Source organism: Neolamprologus brichardi, chromosome 8, assembly GCF_056152115.1.
Source record: "Neolamprologus brichardi isolate AB-2024 chromosome 8, ASM5615211v1, whole genome shotgun sequence".
In the NCBI taxonomy this organism is placed as follows: Eukaryota; Metazoa; Chordata; class Actinopteri; order Cichliformes; family Cichlidae; genus Neolamprologus; species Neolamprologus brichardi.
The window spans coordinates 5,375,082-5,399,996 of NC_142111.1; the positions used below are offsets into that span (position 1 = coordinate 5,375,082).

The window sequence follows — 24,915 nt, forward strand, 5'->3', positions numbered from 1 at the left end:
ACAATTCAATCAACTCCTTACTTTCCCTTTCTTCCTATTTTCTGTGCACCACTATTGCTCCTGTCTTTTAGCTTCTTCCTGTCTCTCTCTTGTGCTTCCTACCCTTCTATACGCTTCAAGTCCTCTCATCAGTCTGCCCACCTAACACCAGATTTCTCTCATTGAGATGAACTGCATGGGTGTCCATGTGTGTGTGAAATTCGCAGAAGTGCACGCACAGTGGTCTAGCACTCCCGTATTTGTCAGGGTTTTGTGGGCGCAGCATGCAGCCACATGGGGAGGCAGGAAGGAGCTAAGACGAGCAGCAAGGGGAAAAGGGAAAACACAGTTTAAGGCTGTGGAAAGTGTTTAGGATGAGACAGAAACCCTGTCTGGGGAAAAATGTGGGAAACACGATTTGGCCAAGAGAAACTGAAATGAACTAAAGTGATCTGAGTCATGAGAGATAAGATTAGGAAACTTAGTTGTTCCCTTTGGGGAGATATGGTTGCCACCAGCAGCACAATTAATTTTAAAACCAAGGCAATGACAGAACAATATAATCTCAGCTCCAGATGCAGTGGATAGAGAAAGAAATGAAATGTAAACAGTCTGCTAGACTGTAATAAAATATTAAAAATGGGTTTGGGATAATTTATATTTATGCGTTGATTTAAAGTTGATTTTAAGTAAAAGTTGATATGAGACTTATGGGCCATTCACGCAGTTGATTGGTGGCATATTAATGACTCAGAATGCTTATTGAAACATCCATATCGGACACAGAGAAAGAAAAGCAGTTTCTCCTTTCTAATCCGTAAAGCGTAGGTTTTGTTGACTGGCAAATGTTATTATTAGCTATAGCAAATGTGCTAATTAATTCAGAACTTGGCTGCATATATTGTCTCTGAGTGACTTGTTATTTTGTTCCTGGCTGACTGGTTTTAAAAGAAGAAAAGGCTCTTAAATATGATTCTTACAGGCAGCAGAAAACCGCATCACCACCGAAAAGCTACTTGAGGAACACGGCAAAGGGTTCAATCTGTTGACCCATATTTAGAACTCACTCTATTACAGTCCACCACAGGATGAGCTGGAAAAGCCAAACCTCTAGCAACCACTGGTCATTGGGCTAACATGTGGATTGTCTTACCAGTTGAAAGTGGACCTTGAAGGTTTCTGGCTGTAAAATTGATTGCTGCCTACTGACAGTTTAGTTACCCCTGGAAGTCACTGGTTGCTAGAAACAAGTGTGTATTCCACATCTGGTTGGTTAGAGGTTGTTAGCAGTCACTAGTGTGAAACTGGTCACAAGGAGATGTACAGTGTTGCACCGAAAGCTTCCTCGTCATTGCTTTGGTCACCAGCAGCTTGCCGAGGTTGTGAGTAATTTGAGTGAATTCTCTCCAAACACTCACCGGCTCAAAAATAAAAGTTGTTCCTTTTGAAATATGTTGATTTTGGATGTTTTCTTTAACACCATTTTCACTAATGACAGCTAGCAGCCTCCAGTCGGTCAGCGAATACACATTTTTTCCTTGGCGACTGTAGGTTCGTCAGTTGTTTGGTACTGGGCCGTGAGAGTTGAGGCTCAGGGTTTTTATTGGTTTTTAGTGTTATTTATTTATTTATTTTTATCGTTTTTAACGTTAACTCAATTTCCCTGGGTCTTTTCCCATGTGTTATTAATAAATCTTCTTTTTTTGGTACTGGTTTTATTTTGTTGTATTTATCCGTGACACCTTAAAGGCCGATCTGTGAAAATATTGTCAGACATAAACCGGTCCGTGGTGTAAAAAAGGTTGGGGACCGCTGGTCTAAAACACTGAAAACCAAAAGTATTGTTCTCCTAAAAGCTAGCTTGTCCTAACAGTGGACTTTCATACAAAAATGAATATTAGAATAGCTTTATTTTACGAAAATAAAATAGCAGTAACCTATAGCAACAGATCCCAAGTGTGAATTACATAGATGTTTTGGATTGTCCCATACTCGTAAATTCTAGAAGAATTACTTATATGCTAGCTAGGCAGTGATTGCAATAACTGGTAAACAAAAATGACTGATTATATAGGAGGAATTTTAGCACACAGTATAAACAGAATGCATGTAAATTCTTCAGTGGTACAAATTGTGATAAGCTAGAAAACGGAGCTAGCAAATGTAATTCAAAATGAAGAGCAAGAACAAAAGATGAGCCTCCAACTAATTTGTTGTAATCAATAATTGCATGAGTTATTCCTCTAACAACACTGCTGCTTCCTAATGCATTCGATGCACTGCCTTTGAATGAGTTGTTAACTGGTACTGATCCTGTTAGTAGGTGTTGGAGGCCACTTAATGGTCATATATGTAGTCTAATAACAATTGTCATTCATTGGGCTGGTAACCTTTAAAGTAGGTGTTCAGTCAATAAAAAATAAAGACACAATGCCACTGGTAACTGAAAACAAATTGCTTTTTGACTCTTAATTGACTTATTAACAGAATCTTGCAGCATCTACGTTGGTCTGTGCACATCTGACATGTTTTTGTTTCCCGTATACGTTTCTCTGCTCACTATATTTATCTCTGCTGATGCTCTGCTGTGCAGACAACTGAAGAACATGAAAAGCCCTGCAGACGAACGCATACATGCACCCACGCCCGCACATGTATACACGCACACATATATACACACGCACGAGTCAGCTAGCATTCACGATGCTTCCGATCAAAGCCGTCTGTTCATCTTCTCTTGTACACATGCAAGCAAAAGCTGAAGAATAAGGGGTGAGATTATGGCAGGTACAGGACACGCACATCCTTCCACGCCTTCAGGTGATGCTAATTGGTTTGCATGCACGTGTGTGTGTTACATGCGATTGTGTGTACGTGGGTATTTGTGTCCTCCAGGAGCCCATTCAGCAACACCAAAGGCCTTTAACCCCCACAGAGGCCTGCGTCAGCAACATCACTGTCAATGAGGTTCAGGAATATTAGAGCACATGCGTGGGGGGATGCTATGTGTGTGTGTGTGTGTTATAGAGTGGTTGCACAAGATTCATGAAATATGTATTGTTGTCATGTAAACTCAAGAATGATTGAATACATGTTTGGTAGGATGTCTTTATGTGTGTGTGTTTGGGACTGGACTAACTTTTGTAGGCATGTGTGTCAAAGAATTTCCTTGTTTTCCTGTATTAGTGATTATGCTTATTATTTGCTCTGCTTAATTCCACTTCCCACAAGCACATACACACACATTCACACAAAGACACACATAAAACGCCACAGCAGCAACAGACGTAGCAGCATCTGTTTCGGCATAAATTATGGTTCATGAGAGACAGACAAAACGAAGGTAGAGATGGATGGGAAGAGCTTTGTGTTAAATGAACGGGAGGATTTGTGTTAAATGCATGGCTACACAGTGATTTTAACAAATTAGTCTTTGAGGGGAACGCAGCCTGACTGCTGCTGTGGTTTACAAAAGCCGACGATTAGCAACAGGCCAGCTCCAATGCATTTTTGGACGATGAAGTAAGACGTGAGGGGCAGAAGCTGTGATTTTATATATGTGTGTTTAGGCTGTCAAAATTTTTTCCAATGGTATACTATAATTATTATATAAGAACAGACCCTGCAACTTATCTCCTTTGGTTAGAGGGTTGGTTCAGCTACATTACAAAGAGCACTAATTTTACAGCTCAGTGGTATCCTAGCATTAGAAATAGTTTGGCTTTAATTTACCAAGGTTTTGAAATAACCGTCTTAAAGTTTGCAATAGAAGTGAATGAAATTTAATTTGGTGTGACTGTTACTTTTGTAGAAAGTAGCTGCAGTACATTATTACTGGGAAACTATTTGCAGACTGGGAACATGAGCTCATTACTTTTTGTGTAGAAACCAAAATGTGTCCATAACTTTTCGCCATGCTTTGTGAATCTCAGACATCATTATAGCACTACTGCCTAATTAGCCATTTCCACTGTCGCCATCTTTATTTTTTTGGAGCCACAACTTACCATGTTTGGGCATGAGAGTAACATGTTCCGAGTTATCTGCTCAAGGTGGAACACGCTAACTAGCTTTGTAATGCTAGTTCAGTATTGTGCCCAGGAATACTTTGGCATGCAGACTGGAGCAGCCAGGCATCAAACCATCAACCTTCCAATTAGTAGATGACCAGTGCTAGCTCCTGACACACTATTGCTATCTTTATTTTATATATTTATTCATATAATCAGAATACAACCAATAGGAAACCGGTTTAGCTATTTTTGTAGAAGAGTTGCACTCATCAACACAGGCTCACTCATACTGACTAGAACGAGCTGGCAACCTGTCCTTGTTTATAAATTAGATGGTGGTTAATTGCAAATTGTCTGCAAACTGTCTGAGAGTGATTGCAGTCAGTCTGAGTCGTTTGGAGACAGGTTGCTTACCACCAGGTAACCTGTGCAATCACTTTGTGATCATAAGTGGTCACCAGGAGGTTACAGTGTTGCACACTCAAGTTCTGGGCAGTCACCTAGTTTTCACTACTACTTGCAGTTGGTCTTTGACAGGAAAAAAAATCACTTGTGCCATGACTGATCTTTCCTGGTCATACAGAGGTTGCTGTCCTATTTTTACTCCAGTGTGAGCCATTAACAAGAAACAGCAATAAATCACTAACACGTGGATACTAATTTTGGCTAGTTTAAAAAAAGGCTTCAGACAATATATACCTACTGTAAAACTTTACCAAACAGGAACAACTGAATGCTGAACAAGAAATGACACACCTATTTCACCTCAGGTAGAAATGTGCTGCTTGTGTTACATCGGTATAAAGGTATAAAAGAGATGTGATTGAATCCCTGAAAGTGTCTTGTACATAAAACTGCACTAGAGATGTTTTTTTTTTTGTTAAACATGACCAAAAATGGCATGAATCCAAGAGGTACTCCTGCTCAACGGAGGCATTGTGTCATCTAAGGACTCTGGAGTATCTATACTGTGTGTATGTGGATATGTGGGATTCCCTGTATGTAACTTACTGCCACTGAAAATCCGACACAGTCAACAGATGGGTTAATATGGATTACTTCCTCATTCAGTTATTTTGCCAGTGAAGTCTGCATTGTCTTGTTTTTATACCGTTCTATTGTTGTCTTGTGAAATGACAGCGTTTTGTCTGTGAGGCTGGGTTTGCCTTGCTAAGTATACCTGGGGGAACTCTGCATTGTGTAGCCTCGCTTTATCATCGCTGACACGCTACTATATGTGTTTGGGGCAAGAGAATGAGAGAGAGAGAGTACACCCCTAGCAGACAGCCTGAGTCAACCCCTTACAGACTCTCTTGGCTCGGCGTTCAACGATACTGCCTAGACACAATCATCCATCACACTTACTTACACGCAAACACACACTCACACATGGATACATACTATGCACATGCACCAGTGGAGGGGAATGTATATCATATACAGTGGGGTCTGTAATAATGATACACTCACAGAGGCTTAAGATGTACATAGAAGTACATAAACAAGTAGCATTATTTGTTTTTGCAGACAGGATATTCAGCTTTCTTACGTGAGCACTAACAGTCTGATGGGCACGTTGCAGTGTGAATATTTTATGTTGCAACTTTTTGCAACTTCACCATTTGTAGCAGCACTAGTGCTATCAGTGCAAATTACATAAATGAGTTTTAATTTTAACATTTGTATTGTAGGTCACGAAGTTCCGGTCTTAGAGGCGTGTTTTTTCCAGGAGCAGTGCTAGCTATCTGACTTACACTGTCCCTAAAATGCTTAATTTATTCAAGCATATCCTTGAATAATATAAATTAATATTTATCTGAGAATTATAAATAACTGACTGTTAGCTCATGTTAACTCTTGTTAGGCTGTTAAAATTTGAATATTGTATTCAGTTAATTATTGCAGGCTATTAGCTTGCCTGAGATCCTACAAGAAGGCAGCTTGTTTAGACAGACAGAGAAAGACTCCATCATGCACACTCTGAACCAACATTTTTGTAATCAGCAACTTGCTTAAGCGTGAATGGGGCATTAATATGGAACGTAGTGTGGAGGTAAGCATCAACGACACAGAGCTCTCAGTTCTCACTCCTTCTTTATTCGTCGCCAACATCAACTGAACATATCGCGCCACAAAACACAGGAACACACTTCCTCAACAGTGGGTGTGAGTGGAGCCCTCTAGTGGTCCGCCACACATGCCCCCCCCGAACACCCAGCAGAACTAGTCCAGGACCCGGCGCTTAAGTAAACGGCCGGAACGGCTGAACCGGGGGGGTGGGGAACTGACAGAGGGCAACCCAGCCCGGGAGCGAGGCTGGCACTGGCGGTCAGAAAAAGCTGCAGACGACTCGGACTCCGTTGATTTTGGGTCGCTCCTGGGGGAAAAAACAGAATCCATCAGCCCGGTGGCAGGTGGGCGGCCGCGGCGAGGGGCCTGGGCCGGGACCACCTGATCCTCCTGCATAACATGTGCAGGCTTAAGTCTGTCAACAGAGACAACCTCCTGCCGACCGCCAAAGTCCAAAATGAAATGTTTGTTGCCTGGTTTAAGAACCCTGTATGGCCCGTCATATGGTGGACGCAGCGGAGTCCTATGAGCATCATGCCTGACGAAAACGAAGCGAGCAGAGTCCAACGAACTCGGAACAAAAGTGTCAGGCAGGCAGTGGTGCACAGGACCAGGAACAGGAAATGAGTCACTTGGGGGGCGAAAAGGCAACAAAGAGGTATCGAAACATGGGGGAGGGCTCTCAGGTAAGAATTCCCCGGGGACCCGGAGAGGCTGGCCGAGGACCAGTTCAGCCGGGGAAACCCCGAGGTCTTCTTTAACCGCGCTACGCAATCCCAGCAAAACCCATGGAAGACGGTCGACCCAGTCGCCACCTGTTAAGGAAGCCCGGAGCGCGGCCTTAAGTGACCGGTGAAACCGTTCGCACATCCCGTTAGCTTGCGGGTGGTATGCTGTGGTGCGGTGGACCTTGACCCCCAGGCCGTCAGCCATAGCAGACCAAAGCTCAGAAACAAACTGGGGGCCCCTGTCCGAGGTAATGTCAGCCGGGGGACCGAAACGTGAAACCCACGTTGACAAAAATGCCCTGGCCACCGTCACCGCTGTCGTGGACGCCAGGGGTACCGCCTCCGGCCACCTGGTCGTGCGGTCCACCACAGTCAAAAGGTACGTGAAACCCTGTGACTGCGGTAAGGGACCAACCAGGTCCACATGAACGTGATCGAAACGCCTACCCGGGACACGGAAAGGTTCGAGGGGTGCCTGAGGCCCGGACGCCGGGATGAGAGAGGGCATGCACCGAGTCAAAAACACGACGACGCCACGAAAGGGGAACCACCGGGCGGGGGCGGCCGGTGGAAACGTCGCAAAGAAGGTGCGGACCACCGTTCCACACCGGGGTGTCCTCCAGCACGAGGCCCGTTTTTGCTGACTGAAGGGCAAGGACGTCCGGGTCAGCACGTTGCTCGGCGGCCATGGCAGCGTAGTCGACGCCGACATACACCGGAGAAACCAGCACACGTGAGAGACAGTCAGCGACGTGGTTGGACTTACCAGCCACATGCCGAATGTCTGTGGTAAATTCTGAAATGGCCGCCAACTGGCGCTGCTGGCGTGCGCTCCATGGGTCAGAGACCTTGGACATCGCAAACGTCAAAGGTTTGTGGTCAACGTACGCAGTAAAGTTGCGACCCTCGAGGAAAAAATGAAAATGTCGTGTCGCGAGGTGCAGGGCCAGCAACTCCCTGTCAAAAACACTGTACTTGCGTTCAGCATCCCGGAGCGTACGACTGAAAAAGGTGAGCGGTTGCCAGAGACCTGAAACCCGCTGTTCCAACACCCCACCCACTGCCACGTCGGACGCATCGGTGGTCAACGCGATCTCCGCCGACGGAAACGGGTGGGCCAGCAGGGCGGCGTCAGCCAGCGCAGACTTGGCTGCGGAAAATGCATGGACGCGTTCCGGCAGCCAGTCAACCGGATCTTTGGCTGTTTTACCTTTTAAGGCAGCATAGAGTGGCTGTAGCAGGTGGGCAGCTCTGGGGAGAAAGCGGTTGTAAAAATTTATCATCCCCAAGAACTCCTGCAACGCTTTAACCGACGTGGGACGCGGAAAAGCCGAAACAGCCTGGACTCTGTCGGGCAACGGAACCACACCTTCAGCGGAAATGTGGTGCCCGAGGAAATCCAGAACAGGCAACCCAAACTGGCACTTGGAAGGGTTGATAATCAGGCCGTGCGCTGCCAAACGTTGGAAAACCTGGCGCAGATGGGAGTCGTGCTGGCTCGCTGAGCAGCTGGCCACCAATATATCGTCCAGATAAACAAAAACGAACGGCAGCCCACGCAAAACGGAGTCCATCAGCCGCTGAAAGGTCTGGGCGGCACCTTTCAGACCAAACGGCATGCGCAAAAACTCGAACAAGCCGAAGGGGGTAATGACAGCGGTTTTAGGAACGTCTTCGGCGCGCACGGGAACTTGGTGATACCCCCGCACCAAGTCAATTTTAGAAAAAATCGACGTTCCGGCGAGATTGGCAGAAAAATCCTGAATGTGGGGGATGGGGTAACGGTCATTCTCCGTGGCATTATTTAAAGGGCGGAAATCTCCGCATGGCCGCCACCGACCGTCCGATTTGGGCACCATGTGAAGCGGAGAGGCCCATGCACTGTTCGAACGCTGTACAATGCCAAGCCGCTCCATGGCTGCAAACTATTCCCGAGCGACGGACAGTTTCGCGGGGTCGAGGCGGCGCGCGCGCGCGAACACCGGGGGCCCGACCGTGGGAATATAATGCTCAACCCCATGCTTCGTTACCGTGCTAGAGAAATTAGGGACAGACAGTGATGGGAACTCTAAAAGCAAACGCTGAAAAGCATCCCCGGAGGTCACTACATTAGCCCGAATCAGGGGCTCGGCGGCCCGAGTAAAACAGGGTAGCGAAGAAAACGAGAGAGCATCAATTAAACGTCTGTTAGCAACATCGACAAGCAGTCCATGAGCACACAGAAAATCAGCACCTAAAATAGGTACAGAGCTAGCGGCAACAACAAAGTTCCACTGGAAATCCCGGCCATGAAAACAAACAGTCACCAACCTTTCCCCAAACGTTTTGATGGGAGAGCCATTAGCTGCGATGAGCTGCGGCCCAAAGTTCGCTGCTAGTCCGTCGGCAGCGGTAGGGGGAAGGAGGCTCTTCTGGGAGCCGGAGTCCACGAGAAAACGGCTCCCGGAGCGCGAGTCCTCTATGAAGAGCAGCCTTTCTGTATTGCCAGCGGTCGCGGCTGCTACGGCGCGCTGGCGGGTCCGTTTCCCTGGGCCGTGAAAGCGCAAGGCGGCAGGCAGCGACGCGCTCTGTCGCCAAAACGCTGATGGTAGAAACAGATGCTCTTTCCGCGGTGCCGGCGTGTAGCAACCCCTGCCGTCAGTAAGGGGGCGGATGCTCCGGGGGAGGCAGGTGGAGGTGTGGAAGGTGCCGCCGGCGAGTCCGTAGCCAGGGCGTGAACGTCGAAAGTGCGGCTAGCCAGGAGAATGCGATCCGCTTCTTCAGCCAGGGAGCGATAATCCTTTGCAGGCAGAAGCGGGGAGTTTGCGAGGACAGCTCTCACGGCGGCCGGTAGTTGGCGGAGGAAGAGGTGGGCGAAGAGGAATCCACCGTCATCCAGCCCGAGCAACGATAGCATGTTCTCCATGAGCTCGAGCGCGGTACCGCCACCCAAGCCTGACAGGTTGAGGAGCTTCTCGGCTCGTTCAGCATCGGAGAGGGCATAGCGCCGAAGAAGCAGCTCTTTGAGGGCGGCGTATTTCCCTTGGGCGGGTGGGTCCCGGAGGAGCGTCATCGCGCGACGGGTGGCCAGCGGGTCGAGCGAGGCCACCACATGGTGATACTTTGTGTCGTCAGTGGAGATGCCGCGAAGGGCGAACTGAGCCTCCACGTGTACGAACCATGACGGGGGGTCATGGAGCCAAAAGTCCGGCAGTTTCAGCGCCACAGCGAACGTAGCTGCAACAGGAGGCGGAGGTCCGGCGGCCGCTGATGCATCCATAGCGGAGTCTGCGTTATCTGCGGCCCGTTGCATGCTCGAGTCAGGGGTCACCAATGTGGAGGTAAGCATCAACGACACAGAGCTCTCAGTTCTCACTCCTTCTTTATTCGTCGCCAACATCAACTGAACATATCGCGCCACAAAACACAGGAACACACTTCCTCAACAGTGGGTGTGAGTGGAGCCCTCTAGTGGTCCGCCACAGTAGCAACTATTTTTTTGGCATATTTTCACTGGGTAATGTTATCTAACCCTTTTGCAATCATCTGTCTAATATTGTGCATGCAAACACATGAATTTCTGCGAGGTATAAGAAAACATGAGGCTATCAATTCACAGATCGGACCACCTTCCATTGCTACATGGTCCACTTCTGATGCTCACACATCTACAGGGTGGATACTTTGACTTGTCTTATGAAAGCTTTTCATCATCACCATCATTAAAGGTATTCATATAGTTTGGGATCAGACTCTATGGGTCATGACCCTTGAGCTTTTTTTGAGTTTACTGATTGTACCTAAAAGCCACCAAAAATGTTTGCCCTCACTTCATCAATCCATTTCTTATTATAAGCTAAGAGTTAAGATGTTGTTAGCAGACTTCCTGCTTGTATACTTATTGCCTAAATACACCAATGATGGACCCTATGCTACGAAAAAAAAAAGATGGATCAGATTTCTTAACTTTAGCTTTTAGCAGTTTTAATGCTGGTTGTTGAAAAGTTAAGCTGTTTACTCTTTTGGAAGTACAATGACTTGTATATCTATTTTTTTAAATATCCAGTAATAGTAGAATAATTCATTTGTGTGGAGAATATCAGGAAACAGTGTAAATGGCAATTGTAATGCACCATAGAGCATACTAATATACTGCAGTCCTAACCACAAAAAATATGTGTAATCTTTTTATCGGTACACATTAATGAGAAAAAAGCATTTGCTGCCCATGTATGAAAAACTTTAACCAGGGAATGTTACGCTTCCTTTGCTTCTAAAGCTAACTGTATTGAAATTGAAGTCCCAGCTTAATCACTCAGAGTTCATTTTAAATGTATAATGTTGAATACTGGCCTAATGTTTGATTGTTATCTTCCACGCTGCAACAAATTCACTCATCAACCATTTGTTGCAAATCACTTTTGTGTAGGTTTACAATGAGACTCCTGAGTGGATAAGTCCCACTCTGCCAGAAACAATAAAAACTCTACTGGACTTTATAGACTGAAAATATATTGAATTTATACTGCTTAAAGGGCATAAAGGAAAGCTGTAACTAGCAATTTACTATCTCTATGAGATAGTTCTTTACATATTACATGTATCATTATTATTATTATATATGCATATATGTGTGTATTATATATACATGTATTAATATTATATGTAAGAAGTTCATCACATATATAGGAAGGCATGCCCAGTGTTTCACCTGCACGGAAAAATGCAATGCAAGAGTGTTCCCCTTTGTCGGAATGATATAAAGACTAGGCTAATGCTAGGCTAATGCTAGCTACCGTGCTAACATGCTAAAGTAAGACTAATTTTAACATTCTGCTATAACATTTCTCTCTCGCAGACACACCCTACCAACAAACTGAACAACAATCAAACAAGAATCAGAGACACAGTGCTTAGCACCTAGCAAAAATGGTATGAGTAAAGGCAACCAGTGAAAATAGAAAAAGCCTGAAGGATTCTGCCTCATGTAGCCTGACCCTATACTAATAACAATGTGTGAGCCTCAGAACTGGAAGGTCAGGTTGACGTCTCACCACATTAGGTAGCTAATTTGGAAGTGGCTAAGGGTACTCTAATGACTGACTTTCTAAGTTATCGCAGTGGCTGAGTGAGCAGGCAGTGACACATAGCCTCCTTGCTAACAACTAATAAATTAAAGATATGGTCTTTAGCATATAATGAAAGCTGAGCCACCTCCTGTGATGTGACTTCACTATAGTACTATAGTGAGACCTGTCCAGGATGTACCCAGCCTTGGAAGACTAGATGAATGGATACATGGATGGAGATTGGACCACAAGTTTATTACATTTTTGAGGAGACCGTGTTGTGGAAGAATAAGGTTTTTGCATGCATACAGGTGTATGACCAAAAAAATGGAAACAGAAGTACTGAAGTTTGGTTAAAAAAATTAGGCTAAATGGGCGCAGAAACCTTTAAATGTGGTGAGATAGAGATATTTGCTGCTGGTAGCTCACCACTGCTCCGTGTAAAACAATAAAAGCCGATTCATGTCTGCATTCCTTAGCTGGTTGTAAAACCTGCTTGCTGTCTTTAAATGAGGGCTCTGCCAGTCTCCTACCCTAAATAGGCCTCTTCTCCTTCTTATTCTTTCTCTTCTTTTTTTATATTCCCCCTCATCTTCACTTAGGGCCACTTCTCAGACACACACACACACACGCAATGTGATCAAATCGTATCCTGATATCAGGAAATACTTCTGAGCCCTCTGATTGACGCAGACATTTCGAGTCAATCCGATACCCTGTTGCAATATCTGGACGTCCAAAATAAGAGACATTGAGTGGTTTCTGGCTCCGGCACAAGAATAACAAGTCATTTTGGTGTTTCCTTGGCTAGAGGGCAGAGCAAAGCAGAGGGGATCTAATCAGCCTCATTTCAACTTCATTCATGGCCTGGACTGAATCGTTTTACATTCCTCGCCTCTCCACTAGCATGAGACTACCGTTGTGATGTTGGCTGCAGTTTCATAATCTGATAGGAGCAGCCATTAAAGCTACATCCCTGCCCAGGATTATGATTCGCTGAGGCTGGAAGTCGATAACTTTTATAGGTTTTCTGCAGGTTGTTGCATAACACGGTTTTATACTGTATTAACATCCATTAGACATGTGCTTATATTTGTGAACACACAAAGTTTCTATGGTGACTGTGTGTCGTACGTCTGTAGACCAGAGAACTCGGCATACAGGAATCTATAATACCATGGCGCAATAAACAACATTACACATTTATGCAGGTTAGGTGTTGCTAAATCATCTTGGCATGACTTGGCATGGGAATGTAACATGCTGATTATGTTAAAGTCATTATTAGCATGTTAATTTTAGCAAAAAACAAAAAGTACAGCTAAAGCTGCAATTGCAAAACTAATGCTATTAGTTTTGCAATTGCATGAGTTTCTGTCCTGATGTTGCTGTATTGACCATTTAATACACTGGGTACTTGTTGAGACATTACACTCCAAAACCTTCCTGTGGGAGTGATCAGGAGTTGTGAAAAATTGTATAGCAAAGCATTCAGGTTCTGTTGGACTAAAACAGACTGACTGATTGAGCGAACTATGTTGCCACCCCTTTAGCAACAGGGCTGCATTGATAAACTCTCAGGAAATATACTGTCCTGTTATGCAAATGCAAATTACAGTTTTTTCCTGACGAATAGTCAGCACTAGAACAGATTTTTACACCTCTGTTGGACACACATACACAAAAAGTTACTCTTTGCATATCTTTGTTGAATTAAGATAACACAAAGATTCAAAAACACGTATCAATCAAAAAGCACTTCTAGCACAAGGCGTTATGTAGATATCTTACCAATAGGTAGCACTTGATCAATACCGGATTTTACTGGCTTTTTGAACAGCATAAGAAATTCTGGTCCTTGTTCTGCACCATAGCATTAGTTAGTGTTGTGAGGCGATCTAATTCTACTCTATCTGCAGGTTATGGTTAACACATTCGTACAGCTGAGTTATTTTGATGGAACATCTACTTGGTAGGCAAGCAAGTCGGTTAGGAAAGTGAGGGGATTTTTCCCCCGTATCAGTTGCAGGAGGTGTTGTTCTCTCAGAAGGATAAAAAAAAGATCAAAATATAATTTATACCTTAACTATCAAATATGCCTGGAATAAACTCTGAGTGTGGAAAACACTGTATGGATAGTTATTCAGAAAACCTTTCAAAAAAGGACAGCATCTGTCGATACTATTGGTCAACAAATTTACCTATCAAGCTCTAAAAAATGAAGTTTAAGACGTCTTTGCTGTGTTTCTTCATCCATCCATAATTTTAGAAGATGAACAATATCTTTAAAATTGTAAATGTGCATGGATTTCTTAGTTAAAGCCTTTTATAGAAAGTAATTCAATCCCAGTGTGAACTTGAACTTCATTATCGAGTGCATGTGGTGTGATATTGAGAGCTGAGGTTTGTAGAGTCTTGGCTGTTGTTGCATCCTGTGCCTGGATACATTTCCTGGTTGACTGGTGGGGGTGGCTGTACTTTGTCTGAGGGCAGCTCTGCATCAGATCACACTGCTTTTATAACAAAAGTAAAGCACTGCCTACTCTGTATGTGTGTATCCAGTGTATGTGTGCTTAGTTTTGGTCAACTACTTGGTTTGGGTTAGAAAAATGTGGTTCGGGTTAAAATACTGCACTCCTGGTGATCAGACAACAGTCTTGAAAAAACCAAACCAAACATATGTGGTTCTGGCAGAAGACATATTCCCACTTGTAATACATTAGTTTCAAAGTCAAGCCGAGTGGCACAACAAAACGGAAAATGTGTGTTCACGTAGCCGAACAAATAGATCACATTTCGTCACTATTTCACAAATTGCCAGGAGACCACACTGAATGCATTCATCCTGCCCTCCCTCCAACTCTTCCACGGTTTACTCTTTCATCTCACTTTCTACATTTCCCCCCGGCCATGCTGGATCCTCTGGATCCTCAGTGCTCCTTCCTTCCCCTTATCCACCCTTTCTTTCCCTTTCTTGCTGTGCTTCACTAGCTGTGCGGGAATTTCTCCTAATTTACAGTCCACTAATCAACTCCCACCTGAATCAGTCGCTTCTATTTCTCTTTAATCTCTCACCTTCCATCTCTTCCTCTTCCTCCTTTTTCTATGGTGTCACATCTATTTGATGTGCTTCATTTCCTAACTTTTACACAGCTCCGCAGCCCATCTCACCTCGCCTGATTTTTTCCCTCTCCCTTCCCCTCCCGGTCCACCTCCTGTATCCGCTCTGCTGTCATCTCTCTCATTTTCTCTCATTATGTCAGTGTTATCTGGCCATTTGCTCCCTCCCAGAACTCCCACTCTGTCCCCATCCTCATCCTTCCCATCTTCTCTCTTCTCCGTGCCTGTGTCTTTTAATGGGAACTGGTGGGAGGCTGCGGTGGTCCATCTTGAGTTATAGTTTGTTTTGATGTGCTTATATAGATAGAGATAGAGGCTGAAGGACTGGGGCACTGGGAGAAGAGAGGGCAGGGGGAGGAGAGGAGGGTGAAACAGCACAGAAGGCACTACAGACAGACATAAAGAACAGAAAGACATAAACGTGTCTGCGGGGAGAAACACAAGAGAATGACAAAAAGAAGAAGAAGTGGAGAGGAAGTGGCATATGAACGATAGCTCACTTGGTACCTTGTGGACCACAGGTCCATCTCCAAACATACATGTATGGACAAAGAAGTGGGAGGCAGTGCCCTGTGTCAGGAGGTTGTGGAAAACCCCCAGAAAGGTCCCCGTGTGTGGCGTGAGAACCATGTTAAAGCTACAGATGGCAGCCTGCAAAGATTATTCAAAAGAGGCAAAAAAGCAGATGACAGAACATTGTTCCAAAGCTTTAAAGGGAACATCCACATCCGTGTCTTCAGTTTTTGCTTTTCTTGCTGTTGATTCATTCGCAGTGCTTTCTGATTCAGAGATCAAAAGAAGAATTGATCTAAAAGCATCAGACTTTTAGCTTTTCATCACAGATTGCTGAGAGATCAAACCCAACCAACTAGCACTCAAAGCAAATGATTAAATTTGCTTTGCTTTGCTTTAAAACTTCTTAACCCCTTACTCCACTCTCTTATGGCTTCACCAATAAGCAGACACAGAGCAATGTTAACATTTATTTGTGGTTTGAATATGCGTGCAGCTGATGAATGCGTTCATTCTTCTTTTAGCTCCAATTTGTTCTCCACCAAATCGTGAGTTGAATCCTTGCTGCCGCGTCATAGAAACATCACAGAAACTCTTTTGTTTCTTTGTTAACATGAGAATATTGCTTAACGCAGCTTTCGTGTTAAGATGCAACAGCACTGTAAGAAAGGTCATCCATCTCTTTTGAAAAGTTGCGGTGTTGTGCTCTCAGCGTACACGCCGACACGTGCACTGTTCAAACAACTTGTTTTATTTAACCTAAAAAAGTGACAAAATATTCAAAGTATAAAAACCACAGAGCACTGGAAACAGAGATGCTAACCTTGGGCAGTTTTAGTTTTGTATTTTCCATATATTAATTTTGTTTTCTTTGATCTTTTTAAACTGACTTGAAGAAGTTTGTAGCATGACAGATGTTTACTTTGGTTACACCAACATTATGTAGGAGCAGATCATGGATAACAGCTTCTGATTTGTAAATAACTGGACATGAATAACTTGAGCAGTTTATAACTAGGCAGCTCATTCTCTTTCCCTCGATACTTTCTTTAAAGATAAAACGCATTTTGGGGTAAATTTGAAACAGACAGCCATGAAGTGTAAACGTGAGGTCAGAGGTCAAATATGACACACAGTTTTTATGGTAAAAGACATTTTATGAAAGCTTGACCTTGAAGAAGAGGTCAGAGGTCCAAAGTGACGTGATGTTTATAATCCCCATCATCATTTCATATATGCCTATATGTTGTCAATACAAACAATGGCAATAAGTAACATAGTATTAAATAGCTCTTTATAGCATTATTATCACTTTGACCTTTAGTTCAATATACTGACCCCGAACGAGAGGTCAAAGGTCAAATGTGCAACAACTAAAATTGATACAGAGAAAGCCTTTCCCCTTCATGGTGTTTATTTAGATGGTTTAGGCCTATGTATTAGACTGGCTGCACCCTCAGCCTCCTCTTTTGCTTAACCAGGGAGGAGTGGAGCAGCAGACAGACGACTCAGTCAACTCAAGACAGGGAAAAATGCACCTTTGAAACAAAGTGAATCACATGATTCAACCGTTATTTGGATTACAATGTAAAAAAAAAAAGAAAAAGGGCTGAAACAAATGAACCAAATTAAACAAATCACACTGTGCAATTTCTGTGACAGTGATCAAAATTAATTGTGGCCATGATATGAGAGAGTATGACACTGTAGGTTTGCATACGTCTCCTTCATGTCTTGTGTCTTCGTACTTCCTTTGCATGTTAGACTGAAAAATTTGAATTCGCGTGGCTCGTGACAATTGGACCTTTAAACAGTCCTATCCCTCTTACCTAGGAAGAGAGTTTGAGTCTCCTTCAAAATAAAAGCCATCCAAATATGCATTGTTTGATCAATCTTGAAAAGTGCCGTGCGACGCTCTGATCTTTATCCATTCTTGAGGACACTAGAATGCCTCACTTAATTTATTCTCATCTTTAGCCGATCAATCAGCATTTGTGTCAGTAACAGCTTATTATTGACTATGTTAGGATCACGTTGGGTAATTAATACAAGTGTTGATGTTTTTCCACAAGCATCAAAATTTTGGCACCAAACCTTTGGAACTGTTACCAGAGAGCGGTTAGTCCGCCAAGAACAAAAATCTGGCTTTACTTTCTGCATTTTGTAATTTCCAGTTGTTCCACTTAAAACAATATGGTTTGAACTCTGTCCTTTTAGCTTTTTGAAGCCGTAAAAATCCTTTCCAGCAATGTTCTTTCTCTATTAATTAACTCAGTATGTTTTTCCTACGAACTTCTCAGAAGCTCCTCATTACTTCGGCTCTCGCAGATCCGTAGTGTAATTTACAATATGGTGACTAAAATGAATGAGTTTTGCTTGAGCGGGACATCATATACTTTCCATTTCTGCCTCTTTTTCCTTATATTACCCTTTTTATTCGCCCTCCTTTAAAAAAAAAAGAAAAGGAAAGTGCAGCACTCCCACTCTGCTCGGCTTTGTGCTGGTTTCTGATTCCCCTCTACCACCGTCTATCCCCGTCTCCGCTGCAACTTCTTCTTACATTTTCATAGCCCATATTGCAGCGATTTTCGCCATGTCTCATGATCAAAGTGGAAGCGCTAAGTTCAGTCACAGTCTCGTCCCTAAGAGGGTCAATTGAATCGTAGCCACTTTCTCTTTCATCTTCTGGTCCTCCCACCTCCTTCCCATTCTGGCCTGGCTATTTGGCTCGGTTTTTCTACTATATTTGCATTTCTGCCCCCCATCCACATCTCAGGATTTTCTCCCCTCATCTTTTTCTCCCGCTTTGCCTCCATTTGCCGATTCTGTGTTCTGGCAGTCAGCTGAGTAAACAGGGGTATTTAATCAAGACATTTTACGTCACAGAGCCGTCCCACAACCTCCATCATCTGCCTCTGAGGTCACGGGTCATTATTTCTGGTTTCCCCCCGGAGACCTCTGAGAAGAGACCAGCGAAGCTGTGGCCGGGCGGGAACATCTCCGGCCCACGCAGACAGCCAAAGTTTTTAAATAAAGTTTCTGCACCGAGGTGCCAGAGCGCTCCCCGGGTTCTGCTTCAGCACATCAAATGGCACGACACGAGTTGAAGCTGAAGCCGGATGAATATTAAAAGGAAGGCCGCAGGAGCTGTGACAGCGCTTTGCTCCCAATACAGAAATCTGTGATCTGATATGACTCGATGTATGAAAGGTGAACGCCTTCTTTGATCATTCCTGTCAGGACCACAGAGAGACACAGGGCAGCTCGATTCATAACCTGGGAGGTTCTGCATATGGAAAAGACATATTTTCATACAGCAGGAGAGTCAAAGTGGCAGCTTCCTGTCTTTGACCAAGATTGTAAAACAGTAATTGGCTCATCTGTTCTTCAGTGTCATAAAAAGAAAAAGGGGGAAAAAGTGTCTGCACATATCTCCTCTGCAAACAAATTACTGCTGACACAGAAATCGGCATTTTAAGGCATTTATTTCTTTATGTTGTGCTGATGGAACTGCATAAAAGTTTGTCACTGCTATTAGCGAGCATAGACTGTATGTATACATAGGCTTAGCCACTCTGATGTCACCCATGTTGTTTTATGAAACCAGACGAGCAAGGTGTTGATCTAACTGAGAAACAAAGGACACTGCACACTCTTCTGGTAGCAGCTCTTCAGTCACGAGTTAATCAATACATTAACCCTGCATTATCCTGTTTTATGAAAAACTGACATCATGCTTTATTAACTGCGACTTGAAACTAGCAAATTAGATCATTAACATATCAGTAAAGTGTTTATTGATATTGTAAATCAAGTGAGTATTTGGGTCTTTTTCCCATAGACTTCTAGATAACACTTTATAATACAGCCTATAAATAAATAACTAAATATATATGTATGTATATGAAATCCCTATGTAATTATATTCACCAACAAATAATCAGAGGTAAGTTCACTAGAATAAGGAGGGTAAGAGGAAACAAGGAAATAATTATACTGAACATTTAAGTACTTTGTAAGTCATTTTAACTTATGTGTCAAGTAATTTAAACCAGTAATTTAAAATATTGGATAACTTCATGCAGTTTGCAGGAATGAAGAAAGAATTTAATTGTAAGTAATTTTAAGTAAAGTCGGTTTATCAGTCGCTGATAAACAAACAGCATTTTCTCATTTTACATTGTAAGTAACTGTACTTCTTGGAGTGTAGGTCGTACTGTGGAGTGGCTTCACCTTGCCTAACTACTATTTTTACTTTCTTATACACTCCTTTTGAAAGCTATGTTTGAACAGTTATTATGAAGGAAAAAACCACAAGTTAGACTTGGCTCCATCATTATGAGGTTACATAAGCCTTCAAATTTTTATAGGATTTATTTTGTCTCATTAGTTGGTAGAGAACAGTCCTTATCACCCTTACATTGGTAAAATAAAAGCACAGTTCATTAATAGAACACCTATCACACATACAAACATAATGGATATTAAGTAGCACATGTAAAAAGGCAAGACCACTCCTTAAAATGCCCACACCCCAAATTACCATGAAATTGCACACTTGTTTAAATTTCCTAGTTTAATTATTTCTTTGTTTCCTGTAAAAACCTGACTTGTGATCCTCTTCCTAGTGTCCCTGCCTTTATATATTTGTAGGAAATTCAAAGTATAATACACTAAACTTCCTGTTAGTTACAGGAGAATTACTTCCTTAGTTTTGGGCCATATTATGAAGTGTTACCGATTTCGATACACCAAACCTTATTTTTGCTACCAGAGGATTTGTTCCCTGCTGGAATTGAGAAAGAAACCAGTGTAAGGTCCTTTCTAGACCTTTCAGATTTCTTCTGTATATAATACATTTTTTAAAAAAAATTCACATTAGGTGGTTAATAGCCTTCTGGAAGAAGATACCATTAAGGACGCTGTCTATTGTCTGTGGAAACATTTAGATGTTTTGTTATAAATTTAGAGTTTAAATTATTTAAACCGCCTGGGTCATAGGCGTCCATTCTGTTGCTGTGGCCTTGTCGCAGTGCCGTCTCTTGGCCGCTGCTACTGTTTATTTCTTCCTAATCACTATAACCTCTAAAACTTTAGCCCTTCAGTCGCACGCCACGCTGTCCAGGCTCGAGAAGATTCATAACAGCCCAGATAACATATACGCACACTCACATACATGTTTAGCATGTCTTAGCCTCTTGCCCACCTGCTATCTCAGCAGGGTATGTGTGTCTGTGTGTGTGCGATAAGTGAAGGAGAGTAGAAGTTCAACTCTAATCAGCAGCCGTCCACCACTAATGGCTCTCTTCACCGTACACTCTGCACAGCACCACATCTCCACACAAACACGCACCCTCTTCACAAACACCACACTGTAAAAAAAAATTGTAATATAAAAGTATTTTACTGTATATTTTACAGTTTGTACTGTTCTTCTAGAATATCATTAAATTTACATAAATAGACTGTGATTTTACATTTCAAATGTAAAATAACGTAAAATCACTGTAAATGTAATAAAACATAATTTTCTTGTTTTTTTAAATGTATTTGTCTGCACATATGCATATGTAGATTGTTAAAATACATTCACAAATGTATCATAATTTCACAAATATTTGTCCATTATTTGAAAGATTGAACTGTTAAATTCGAATGTAATGCTATGGAAAAATATATAAAATGATTCTTATAAACTTTTTTTTACATCAAATAATATTATTTAGGGCAATCGTGGCTCAAGAGTTGGCAGTTCGTCTTGTAATCAGAAGGTTGCCGGTTCGAGCCCCGGCTTGGACAGTCTCGGTCTTTGTGTCCTTGGGAAAGACACTTCACCCGTTGCCTACTGGTGCGATATGGCAGCCTCGCTTCTGTCACTCTGTCCCAGGGCACCTCTGGCTACGACTGTAGCTGCCTCCACCAGTGTGTGAATGTGAGAGTGAATGAATAGTGGAATTTTAAAACGCTTTGGGGGTCTCGAAAAGTGCTATATAAGTGGAATCCATTATTATTATTATTTAAACCAACTGTTAACTGTATATTTCTGTACATTTAAGTATTTTTATTCATATTGCCACATTCATTGACCTTGTTTATAGGTATCGTCTTGATGCACTCTCAATCATCCAGGAAAACGTCTGGACGTAGCGTTTCCCAGAAAACGCTACGTCCAGATGAACAGAATCAACTTTTGGAGATTGTTTCTAGGTAATTTCATTGTTTAATCACGTTAAAATGTTCGTAACTTAATTTTTAAAAGCACTTGAAAAAGCCAAAATCCCATGTAAAATTAGGGCAACAAACTGTATTGTCATTACTGAAAATAACCGTATTTTTATGGGAAAATTTTCTGGTATTATTTTGGCGCCCCAGCTGCTGGAATATTACTGTTTTTTTAGGATTTTTTTTTTTACAGTGCAGACAGGCCTACTTTGTCCAGCATTAGTGTGTAGATGTGCCCCTACACATCTACACACTAATGCTGCCGCACTCACACTGATACACACATATACATAAGATATACCCTACCTGTCACCAGCACCACTGCATGTGGTGTTTTTGTCAGCCAGAGACGAGTACAGTGCAGTCTAAAGACACTTAAAAACAGTTTACCCAGGCTGAGTAGTGTTTTTAGGACACACTTACATGCAGTTCATACATTCACTGTTGTATGCACCAGGGCAGGCAATGTAAGTTGATTTAAAGTGGGGGGGATAGAAGCCTTTTAGCTGTTTAAAATACGGCCCCTATTTGTTCAGCTTTGTGGAATACTCACATGCAAAATCTCTTTTTATGCCTATAAATCCTGCGGTTTCTAACACAGTCAGCTAAATAAAAATGTATGAATGTGCAGCTGAGAATGTTAATGCTCCAGACATAAAAGAATCCGGTTTGTGGGCAAGTTAATCGGTCAATAAAATAACTTAAAATAAAGATAATAAAAATGACTAACTAGAGGACACTGCAATCTTAACTTCACTTTCTTTTAACATATCTCATGGTATATATCGCTGACCACTTGTTATAAAGTCCTTCAGCTCTTGGTTCACATGTGGGTTTAAGATGCTGTTAAATGTTTAAAGGTTTAAAACCATATAAAAGATGAGGAGCTGAGATGAAAACTCCAGCAGTAATTTGGCTTGATGATCTGCATCATCTGTGAGAGTCATAAATACTTGCTTTTCTAAAAGGTCAGATGGTGTATTGCTTTGAACTTTGTGATGTCTTTTACTTTCATATCGGATGGTCAAGCGATGTTAAAGTAGATAAGACGGGGCGTGCTAAAGCGCCTTTGCTTGAGCTGCCTCTCAGTTGTGCTTTGTTAAAAAGGTTTCTAACAGAGTTATGACCTGGAAGTGTCTATTTGACCTCAACTTAACTGTAATAAAGCCTGCGACCTCTGATAGTTGTACAACTGATCTCTTTTGTTTCCCATATTGAAGGGCATGTAGGCATTAGGACTACTCGGACATTTCCAGTCGAGGATCTGTGGGATGTGCTGATCCATTGAGGCCCCACCTCACAACTTACTGAACTTAAAGGATGTTTTGCAAACATCTTGCTGCCAGATATCACAGCACACCATCGGGGGTCTAGTGGAGTCCATGCCTCGACAGGTCTGGGCTATTTTGACTGCAGAAAAGGAAACCAACACAATATTAGGCAGGTGGTCATAATTTTATGCCTGAACGGTGCCTGACTAGCAAGGTGTATCCATAAACTGTAATGCTGTTAGCACTGAGAGACCAAGGTGACAGTAGAATTTTATTTACCAAAACTGCAACCTAAACTTCTTGTACAAGCTGTACCTTCCAGGAAGTCATAATATTTGTTAGATTATTCAATTTAAAATGCTTCAAAAGGCAATGGTGTTATTAACAAGAGAGCTTGAGGTCATTGATTCAAATTAGCAGAAATGAGTTGTGTTGGAACAGCAGTCAGTCAAAGCAGCCTCACCCAGAGTTTCAGTCTTGACAAAATATGGGTTAAAAGTTATAAAGAATTCAGCTGTGATGAAAGGAAAAATAAGCTATAAGTTATTTTATATCAGGACTGATTCCCTGTTGGAGCCAGAGTGAAGTCGGCCTTAGAGAAACTTCACCTTTTTGACATTTATTGCTACTGATTTTATTTTAAAGCCCATGAAGTCGTGGCTTAGTTCATGTACACGGTTAATAGAAGCAAGACAAATGGATGGTTTTAACCACCACGCAATCAACGAACACGACCGAAGTACGTCTAGAAATTTCACACGTAGAGAAAAGCACACGCGAGGAGTTATTTTAGCTCCTCGCCATTGTTTATAGAGCGATAGAGAAGAGATTGTGCTGGGTGAAAACTGCATTAGATAATCCCTGAAGCAAGCCCAAACTGTAACAATAACAGAGCTATCATCACCAAAACTATTTCCTACACACACACACTGCATGCACTCTCACTTAGACGCACACACACACTCGCGTCCCCCGTCCACAGTCAGATTAGTGTGGGAATGTTTGTGCCAGCAGCGAGCGTCTTGTGCTGTGTTGATGTTGTGATTATGGGGGGTGGGGGGTGTTTAAGGTTGAGGATGACTCATCTGACATACACACACGCTCACGTACACACAGCGCGCGCCCACAGTAATCTAGATAAAGATCATCACTCACTCGGCCTCTCCTTCCTCCCTCTCGTCCTCTGACAATGCTTACAGCTCGCCAGGATTTATGCTCACCATTTCTCTGCTTTAAACATCTTTATATAAACGCTTTAATCCTAAACGCCGCTCCAGGAGGGAAACTAACAGTGCTAGCAGAGACGGCAAATTAATTGAAATCGTTATTGGAGCCGGTTTTAAAGTGGTATTTTGTCTCGACGCTGTATGTGCATTTCATTAGGACCGGCTAAATTCATGACGGGCCGGGGGCAAATTTGGGGTCCGTGCACGGAGCAAAAGGCAGATCCTTCTGTTTGTTTTCCATCCCCACACGTCTGCACACGTCTGATATTATATTCATGGACATATCTAATCTGTGTCAGCTGATCATGCTTGGGAGGACTGACTTATGTTTCGCGTCACATCCTCGCTCTGTTGGATCACACAACGTTAGCATAAGCTAAAGTCAGTCACAAAGTTAGATTTTTGTCTTCAGTTGTATATTTGTTTCAGACTTGAGGGCAGTCAGTGTTTTTTGCTAGTTGCTAACTTTAGTGGTTTATTACTTTACACATTGCGGGTTCCCTACAGCTGGATTGGAAAACAAAACCAATGAGTTAAAATGGTCGGACCCATCCCCTGGTTTCTGATGATGTAATCTCTGTGGGTAACAGCCAGTGTGTTTTGTGGCTTCCAATGTAGCTGGTGAATGTTTGAATGGGCAACTGATAACCAGGCCAAGACTTCCTGTTTAGTGCACCTGTCAATTTGTAGGACCAGAGCTAACTAATTTGAGATCAGTTGACCCT

The 24,915-nt window shown here is 42.8% G+C and overlaps 1 protein-coding gene and 1 pseudogene across 12 annotated transcripts in view; one reads left to right on the forward strand and one right to left on the reverse strand.

Moving 5' to 3' along the window:
* Window positions 1–24,915, forward strand: part of cacna1g (calcium voltage-gated channel subunit alpha1 G) — a 320,435-nt gene that overhangs the window by 30,444 nt on the left and 265,076 nt on the right. The window lies entirely within an intron of this gene.
* Window positions 8,890–10,214, reverse strand: LOC148101713 (uncharacterized; annotated as a pseudogene).